Below are 10,665 nucleotides of genomic sequence, written 5' to 3' on the forward strand. Positions count from 1 at the left end.
GTCTGAGCTCCAGAAGTTGTGTTTAGAACAAATTGAAGTGCCTTAAAAATGTGTGCACACTTACTGCATGGTAACTTTGTGCAATATTAATTGCAAACTACTGTATATTGACAGAGAGGCTGGAACTGACCAAATACTTTCTTGTAACCTAGGGCAAGTCACTTAAATCTTTCTGGGCCTCAGCTTGCCACCTATAAAATACAATTACAATATGACCTTTCACTCATCTTTTTGCTGTCTTATCTATACTCTGTGGCAGGGATGGTCTCTCGCTATGTGTTTGTACAGCACTTAGCACAATGAGGCCCCATCTCAGTTGGAATCTCTAGGTGCTACCACAATACAAATATATAATAAATCAGTGCAATATTGAGGATATATATTTACACAAGAGAGTGATTCAGAGTGACATTAGCTTTCTTGGAACATTGGACCTGTCGAATCTTTTTTAAAGCACTTTCACTTAACCTAGTAGTAATTGGAGTGCTCCCCAGGGGATGGTGCACCTCCGCTCTGCTCGCAACATAGGGCTGCACCTACAAAGCATAGTTTAGACTTAAATATATAATAGTAACTGGCATTCATTTTGAAAGGTATGCAACACACTGCCTGTCCACTGCCCAGGTCCACAAAGGTACTTCGGCACCTAATCCCAAATTTAAGTGCCTATATCCTAATTTTAGGCCCCACTGCAATCCACAAAACCCCCGCTTGGCTGCACTTAATCCTGTAAGTGACTAAACTCACTCAGCACCTAAGTTTCAGGGTAAAAGTTCCCTAAGCACCTAAATTTCTTCCTCTGGGCGTGTGCACTGCTGCCCCTTGTTAGGCGTCTGGATACATACCTTCCACCTAAGCAGTGAGAAACAGGGGCTCTCCTGCCTATTTTGCTGGTGAGGCCTGATCATGTGAGTCACATATCTGGGGAATAGAGTTTGGCCATGTCACAGGTGGAGCTAAGACCCATCTCCTTTAAAGGACCAGCCACCCTGTGACAATTCCTATCATTAAAGACTTCCTATTTAAGGCATGATCCATCTCCTCGTGAAGGCAGTGAGAGTATTTCCATTGCCATCAATGGGTGTTGAGCTGGGCTTTTAAATAACTTTTCTTCAAAGTAGCGTTATAAGAAAATCCCTTTACCACTGATACTCGAATCCACCAAATATTTTGACATCAAAGTGTTTCCCCTAATTTCTGGTTAGTAAGTTAACTGGGAAAACAACTGAATGTTCAGATGTTGAGATATTCATATTGTCCTACTGCCCTTGCATTCGTTTCCTTTTTCAGTTGAATTTTTAAGGCATTAAATATCTAGGTTCAGATTGAGCCACCAGGATCCATGCACAGATTTCATTCCTTCCACACAAAAAGGGAGAAGGGGTTAGCCACTTCTGCAGCACAAACCTTCTTCTTAGGACCCCACAGAGGTCTCTCCATACGTTTAGGATCCATGCAGGGGAAATGGTGAAAAACAGTGGGTCTGGGGGCAGAGAGCAAGTGGTCTGGGTGGGATAGATGCAGACCAGCCAATTCCAGGCCAATGGAGCATACCTGGAACAGTTTTTTCATGGTGTGGAACTACCATTTAAGGGTGATCGCTTGGGCATCCGCTACCTGAGCTTTCATAGTAGCATTAGCATGAGTCCCTGGTAGCTCAGTTCCATTGAAGTCTTATTTCCAGAAAGCAGGGTGGGCCACTGGGAACAGAGATCCAGAGTGGAAGTATAGCGCTTCTGCACAGATGGTCCTAGCCTTCCACAGGTCCCCTGGGATCTGTATGGATCTATGGGGATCCTTCCAGTTTGGAGTCTGGCTTTCCAGGGGGCAAGTACTATATCTCCCTCCTCTCCCAATGGAATGATATGGGAGGAACTCCCTTCTTTTTCCCTGCCTACTGGTTTGGCCAGGTTTAACTTTTCTCCTGCGCTTGGACTTTAAAGTTAAATACATAATGCAGATTGTTATTTCAGATGTTAAAGAATATCCAACCCACATGTTGACTACAGAATGGCTGAAGGGTATAAGCAAGGCTGAATCCGGCCCAAGGTCTTTAAATTACAGTGTTGATTTAGTAGATTGAAGACCTTTATATTTTTCAAAGGCTTAGTTGAAACACTCTTGTCTCTTCTGACTTCTAATTACCAATAATATTTCATCTCTTAAACAGGAGAATCTAGTGAAACCACCAAGTCTTTCCCTGGAAGATCAGCGAATAATAATGTTGAGCTTTCATTAATGCCCTTAGCAAATTAAGTCTGATAATTTTTTTTTTAGTATTGAATAAAGACTATCACACTCTATTTTTTTTTAATTAGAGAGATATTAAGGACTGAATTGTTCTTTGTCCTTTGGCCTGAAAATTCTGTAGTTAATTAGTAATTGCCCAGCTTTGTTAAATTGTTAAGCATATTTGGGAATGAGAGAGAAGAGAACTGCTTTCTGAAAAGAAAATGACTGGAAAAGATTTGTATTCTGTAGATATTTTAGAAAGAAAAGGTATTACAAAATAACATTTATAACCTAGATTGCCTCCTATATATTGGGAAAAGCTGCCTAGGTTACTGCAAGCTCTGTGATGCATTCTTAGTCAGCTTTTTTAAAAATTATTTTATGTGAGGGTGATCGGTTTGGCTTGGGGATTTCACTGGGAGTCATGTGCCTTCATGCCAGTGCCAACACGTAGCTGCCCTCCCACCTCCTGGGCTCCCTACCAGCCTAGCACACTGCTAAGGGTTCTGGAACACCCCCCAAAGTGAGGATCCACAGCATGAAGTGTGCGTGGGGGGTAATCAAAAATCTGAGTTGACATAGTCCATATTTACTTTTAAGCGGAATGTCTGTGGCGTTGAGTGGGGATTGGAGATTTAATGCAAGTGTGCATTCTTCTGATGCCTCAGCCCCTCCTATTTTTGGTCTGCCCCCTATCCGTGTGTGGATCCCCAGCTTTTTGGAGGAGATTCCACAAGATCCAGAGGAAGGGATTATAATATTGCCAGGGGATTCTCCCTTATTTAGTGCCTTCCCCCTCCACAGGGATCTATGAGATTTTCAACACTTTAACCACAGGCGGTGTCCTATATGATTGTCATGTTCAATATGTAAAGATTTAATTTTCTTTCTTTTAGCAATCTGACCTCAGCTTCAGCATTTTTCTCTTTATAAAATGTGGAGCTTGTCACCAGGAACTCAACTCTACTCTGTATTCACTCTCCAAAACTCCTCAACTCTTTCCTTCTGTCTTCCAGCAAATGCCCCAGTCATTATCTTCCAACCTTCATATCCATCTCTCTATTGCTCTTTGCCCAAGATTCCCCTGGTCCCTCTATTCCATCAGATATTCCCCCACCTCTCTCTCTTCCATCCACATTCCTCCTTCTCAACATCCCTCCTTCTCCCTATTCACAAACTACTAGATTGATATTGTCTCATCATCTTTTCAAGTCCTCTGTTTAAACATATGCCCAATAACTTCATGATTACAACACAGCAAATAATTAACAATGAACTATTTATAGAACATATTTAGTATCTTTTTGCTGCATATGGAATATCTATGAGCTTTCCTTGATGTTCTTGTTCTTCAATATTATTCAACAAATTATTTGTGAAATTTTCAAGTCCGTATATTACAATCCATATATTCATTGTCAGCTATTTGATATTCTTTATTTCAGTGCAGTTTTGACAATTTATGATTAATCAGATTAACAAACTATAAAATCATTTAATGCTACAATGTACTATTTCCTATTTTAGGTCCCAATGGGATTTGTAAGATCCCTGGTACAAGTTATTTATACTACATTTTTTCTTTATGTTTCAAATACTGTATTATTGTTTCAAAAATCCTTGTGAAGACTCTAAATTATCTGTTTTAAGACACCACCCATTGGTTTACAGATATAATTTCGTACTAGAGAAATTTTCTATTTAAAACTAATTGGGACTATTTTATTTTTAATCTGCCTTTAAATTTTTCCAAGTAATTGATAATAGCTTCTTGTCTCACATTTTAGATTTTTGTCACTACTTGTAAATACTCAGTCAATTCCCACTCTATTTGCAACTACTTTCTGAAGGAATTAATATATCCTGCCTCCCTCATGCCCAAATTAATAGTGCTCTGTAAATATAAATGGATAATTTTATTTTATAATGGTAACGGGGCATACCAGGCAGTGCATTTCTAGAATATTAGTGCACTTCTGGAGTGGCTAATGTCATTGCTTTTAGTCTCTTTATATTTAACACCACTGGAAGCATGCAATAATTATCTAGAAATGCATTACTTGGTGTCTCTTCTTTTTTCACTTCATATCTCACAGATACCCTATCTGCAATTGCATCTTAATTCACCAATTTTTTTCAACAAGTGTCTTTTAAATCAAATACATTTTTGCTAACCACTGGACACAATATAACCAACGTTCAGCTCTAATCTATGCTATCATGCTACCTAGCAACGTTCATACTGCCCTCAATCAAGTTGCTATAGTGACACTTCTAGTGCAAGTGTCCCAGGAAAGAGGAAATTAAACAATTTTCTCTTGAGAAATAAAGTTCTGGCAATTTTGACCTAAAGAAATAGATATTATTACTGCTGCCATCCATTGACTCTATTTAAAAAAAAGACCAAAAAAGCACTGTTTGTTACATGCTCAAAATCAAAGTGAGATTTGCACTTTCTCCATACTTCACATTATAGAACACTGTACACATTAAATCACCATTCTGTGCAGTCAGTAGCCTCTTCATTTAGTATGATTAGTGACTGATCCTGCAGCTGTTCAGTGCTTAGAACTCTGACAGCTTCAAGGTTGACTAATATGTTCTGATTCTACGATTACCCTTTGAATACAACCTATAATATTTCCATATTCAGAGAGTAACTGTAGAGTCAGAACATACTAGTCAACCTTTGAACATATTAATACAATATTATGATATATTTATATTATTTATATATAATATCTCTAAATAAAACCTAAAATATTTTGTAGTGTCCCCACTGGGGAGTGGAGACTTTGATTTAACTTTGACTCTTATTAGAAGGCAAATCCTGTCCCCCACACCGAGGGCCATAGGTGCAGAAGGCCCTTTGGTAACAAAACCAGTGTGGTTCCACTCAGCAAATTAAGGACAAAATCTGGTGATAACGGAATCCTACAGTGCAGTGTATAGATAGCATGGTGGTTAAAATGCTATTAGCTTGTGTGTGCTACAGTTCAATTCCACTGGCAGCAATGGTGGGAAAGGCTATGGCTGTGGACTACGTCAACTGTTAGTTAAGAGTAAACTCTGAAGATCAGCTTCACTCTTGGTCTACACATTGTGGCAGTATCACTTAAACTTGTCCTCACTAAAATACTTTGAGGCACTAAAGAATAAAAATTGGAGAAAAGAGTAAAATTCATGCAGAAATCTGAGGGGTGAGTGAAGTAATCAGATGGAATTCCATTGACTTCAGTGGTGTAATACATGCTTATACCATCACTGAACTTGGCCCTGTCTGTTTGTTTAAATATATGGTACCAAAAACAAGCTGAAATTGGGATTTGTTGCTTTCTTTAATGAAACAGATATAAAGTCAGGGAGCTGGTAAGAAATTGGGATTGGTTTTGACTGATGAACTTGCTTAAGCATTCTATTGTTGACAAAATAGTTCTACAATTCATAACAAATCAGGTTGCAGATATTTTGTAGGAAATCATCATTTACAGTTCCAGTGGAATACAATCAAGGTTTGGCCTTCTCTGTTTTTCATGAGCTGAAGAGCCTTTCCTATCTCTTAGGTAACGTCGAGAAAGGTAATAATCCCTTTCACCATATTTAAGATGTCTGTGTGCACCATCATGTTCCTGTTGCTTTTTTAATATTTGCTTCAAATCTTGGTTTGCGTTCAATACATTTCATTCCAATAGAATATATTTTTATACCATTTTACAATAGTGCTATAAACTGGATATTGCATCTGCACGTCAGAGAGAAAGTCTCTCTCTCAGGAATACATGTCTCTTTTTCTCTCTCTTTACAGTGCACTTTCTTTCTTTTTATGGCCCCATTCATCACATTTAGTTCCTGAATTTCAAAGCAACCCACTCTATGTATGAAACTGAAATGATTTCCATTTCCAGCATAAAAGTTTTTTACTGCTCCGCCTTGAAGTTGACTCTTTTCTGAAGATATTCTATGCAGTTTATACATTCTTTTTTTAAATTGCATATATTTTAAAATATATTATCATCAAGTTATGTACTTTTGGCTGAGATAGATGATCTTTTTTGCATGTGTTTCTGTTCGCACTAGCCCAATGGCGTATGAAGACAGCTGGGGGCAAATTTATGCTTAGCATAATAATAATAAAATACTGAATGCTTCCACAGCAGTTTATATTTTCCCAATTGTTTACATCTTCACAATGTTGTGCACATATTAACCAATTAGCATCTCTGAATACTCATTTTCCTTTTAGTGATCTAACCATTAATCTGTTTAGTAGTTTGGCAATTTGCATGCATGCTTTTTAGGATAATGAGTCTAGCTAAGAGCTGGCAAGAATTTAAAGCAAATGACTTCTCCATGAAGGGATTTCAGCTTTTTTTAAATGTCTATGGGTATACAGTCTCTTTTACTCTTATTGGAAATCAGAAGACACCAAGTACAAGAGTTGTTTCCGGTCTAAAGCTGACATTTCTATTTCATGATTGGGGGCCCAATTTTTCAATCTTTGGGTCTGGTTTCCAAATTGCTTTTTGGTTTTGTGTGGTTGCTGTTGATGTAGGAGCTCATGTAGTTGCCCTCTGGCTGATCTAACATTTCAGCGTGTCTGACTGGATTCAGTCATTTGCTCTGCCTCAAGCAGATGCACAGTTAGTACATTAGTGTGTTTCTACTTGCTTCTCTGATTGATGTTCTTCTCCCCAACCATGTGCTTCAGGAAAAGTGCCAGTGACAGAGAGTAAACAAGTGGACTGGCTGGGCAAATATGTGAGTTGCACTGACAATGCTCCTAGTCCTACACCAGAAAGGGAAGGATAAGTGAAAGCAGGATTAGGAGAGGAAAGCTGAGAGAGAAAGGAAGGTGCAGGAAAGAGAAGCATGTAGCTGAAGGTGGGAATGGAGATCAAGGAGAAGATGGAGTGAAGATGACAATAGGAATGAACAAAATGGGCAGACAGAGCAGCAGGCCAGAGAGTAGCAAAGGAAAGGAGAGAAAGATATGAGGATTGAGATCACAGACTGGCTTCAGAAGAGTGGGGACAAACAGTGGGAGATGAGAGAACAGACATACATGTGGAAGGGGAAGAGAAGAGATAGACATAGAGGGAAGATGGGAAGCTAGGAGAGAAAGGACAACCACAGAAAGAAGAGAATCTGATTAGTGAACTAGTGAACACATTCTTGATTCCATCTCGACAAGAGCGTGGTTTGTGTTAGGAGGTGTTCTTTGGAAGAATGGGTTAATAGGTCAGCTTAGTTTAATTTTTGCCTAAGTGGAAAGTGACAGTTCTTGTCCACCAGCCTTCAAGTCAAATCTGTTCTATATGTAGCATTGCTGCAAGAGAAATGCTGGCTTACAATTAGTTAAAAACCATCCTACAATGAGTCATTAAGTTATCATTTGCCATCAGAGATGTGGATATTGAAGTCTGGAAGAAGGTTAACCAATCCTGTTGCATAATCCTCTGCTTCCTGAATGGTTTACCTGAGGTGATTTTTTTCTTCTAGCCCATTAATGTCATTTCTCATTTAGAACGTCAGCTAAAATGAAAAACGTTTACATTTTTGGACTTTATGGCTATTACTGAGAAATTTCAATATAATTCTATTGAAGACATTTGGAGTATATATAACAATATTGAAGAATTTCAGCAATCATTTTCAAATGCCTATGCCTAAAGCTAGACCTTGAAATTGGAGATTTTTGGAGGTGCTGAACACCCACTGCTCTAAGTCTTTGGAAACTGTGGAATCTCACATCTTTGAAAATCTAGCTGTTTATTTAGGTACCCAGATACAGATTGATGGTTTATGTTAGGAAGCCATGTTTAGACATTTCAATCTTCATCTTTCAGTACACATCAAGACGTATTAATCTGAAGGTAAACACTGATCTCTGCTTCCACTTTAGTCAATATTTTATATCTTGATGTTAACCACAAGAGAAACCACTTAGCGTTCCATCAAGTCTTGCTGATGTGTTTCATCTAAGGAATTATTATATGTTTTTCATTCTGTGACATAAGGATAAACCAAGCATGGCATGACTAGGCTTGGATGCATATAAAATTAAACCACATAATGGGAACTTGCTGGACCTGGAAACTGGCAATGGTGTACGGAGCTTTTTATCTCTACGTCACTAGGTCTAATCCAGATAAGGTAAACAAACCCCCATAGATATTCCTATCTGATAGCCATTGGTAGCAAATATGAAATGAATGTGGTAATTGCTAGTCTAGTTCTCAATGGACATATCTCCCTGGCTATCTACCTGTTCTTATCTTCTGTGCATTACTGTGGTTTCTGACTGACTTACAAAATTATAAAATGCACACATAAATGTCAATACTACAAAAATTCTCACCACACCTGGCACTAATGAGTAACTTTACCAGCAGACCAGCAAAAAGACCAAGAATTGAATGAACATTCAATGAACATAGATGGTCCTTCTAGGACAGGGTTCAGACACACTAGTGGTACATCATGGGGACAATTGGTCTGCAGCTATCCATGCTGAACCTGTTGTGAAACCAGAGGTTGAAATGGAAAGAAAAATGCAATGGAACATTCCCACGCTTGGCCCATTCAAGACAGTGCTCTCAACACTTTGTGCAGATGTTCAAAGCATGATCATTTGTGGTATCTGGGCTCCACTGAGTTCTGAGGTCCTTGGAGTTTGAATAGCCCCTTGAGCTCCACCTCTCAGGCTTTACTTCCGCTCAGTGGGGCTCACATGCCCTCTTGGCTTCTTTGGGTTTTCATTCTTGACTGGAGAAAAATAGATAGTGGTATTCTCCCATTCCCACTCACTCATGGCACCAATTGAGCTGTCAGTCAGAGTAGATCTTCATAATATGATACTTGCTCTCCTTTCTTACATGCTTGGATGAGCAGTGAAATAGTTAACAATATTGACATTTAAAGTCTCAGCATTGGCATCTGAGTTAATTCTCATTGAGATGAATGGTAAAGTTCACACCTTTCAAAGGTGTTGTTTCAGATTCTCTGCTAACTCAGGGGGACATCACTGCATTGACTGTACTTGGTTCTCATTTTCTAAGTTTTCTTCACAACTATAAAAGATACAAATTTCTTTCTTTCTTTCTTTCTTTCTTTCTTTCTTTTTAAATGAAAGTTCTGACCTGTCACAGCTCTGGTCAAACACTCTCCTCTTGGCCACTCACCAGACTGCTGTGAGTAGATCCTACCACTGGATCCCATGAACAGAGCCACTGTCCTGTGGCCTCTAGGCACCTTCTCACAGTGCAGACCCTCTGCCTAGAATCCCAACCTGAAAGCTACAACCACACAGCCCATTGCCCAGCTCCTGTTAAAAGAGCTGACCCCTGAGACCTCCACAAGAGCTTAAAACAGACCCTCTGCCAAAACTCCAGTTGTGTGAGTCTTCTGGGTCCACACGTTAACTCTTCAAGGGCACACAGTGGGTGTAATATATAAACTGCACAGACGCTTTAACAGGATTCTAATACCATTGCTCTTTACTTAATTGCATGAGAAATACAGAATAATGAACTCACAAGCATTTCCCTGCCTCAGTTTCCTCCCACTCCAGAGCACTCTTTGGGCTTGGATCAGAGGATCCCTCTGCTGCAAAGTTTAGCTTGTGTTCTACAACATGGAAGCTTATCCCCCCCCGATAGCCTTCTCTGATCCTGGGCGATCTGTCCCTTTTCTCTTGCCTGCTCAAAGCTTCTTGGGGGAGGGGGGATCTGTGAGTCTTCTCACCCACCCCAATCTCTGCAGATATTAAAGGCTATTATCAACACCTTCCACTTTCCAAATGGCAGCTCCCTACAAACATGCTTGAGGAAGTGGCTTCTCCCAGATCCCACCAACCTAAGGTTAATGTCTCCACATTGTATCTAGTTTGGCAGAGATGTGTTTCAAGGCTTGTCAGCAATGGTGGATACACCGACATAGAGATATTCCATGATACAGCGTTTTTTCATAGTAACATCTTCATAATATTGCCCTTAGTTCATAAATTGTGCAGGTGTGTTCCTCAAACCACCACAAGACTTTCAAAAACAACAACAACAAGGGAGAAAGATACTAGAATAACCTATTGAATAGGGCATTCCGCTGGATTTAGGAAACCCAGTTTCAAATCTGTTCCCAATAAACCAGAGCAGTAACATGAACCTGGGTCTCCCACATTCCAGCAGTTAACCACTGAGCTATCAGCCATGCTACACACATTCTCTCAAGTCCATCAGAAAAGTTTTGGCAATTTTTTAACCTGTTGTGAATGCAATGCCTAGATTCAGAAGAGCAGATTAGCAATGACATTAATTCTGAATTTCCTTGCTTTTGTCAGTCTGAGTCAAAGTATATGTTCCTATACTGTGTTAATTGTAGTGTGGTCTTTTGCAAGGTTTGTTGCACCGTACCATAACTAATGCACAGCCATACTCA

The sequence above is a fragment of the Mauremys reevesii genome, linkage group 1 (assembly GCF_016161935.1).
Source record: "Mauremys reevesii isolate NIE-2019 linkage group 1, ASM1616193v1, whole genome shotgun sequence".
NCBI classification, from domain to species: Eukaryota; Metazoa; Chordata; order Testudines; family Geoemydidae; genus Mauremys; species Mauremys reevesii.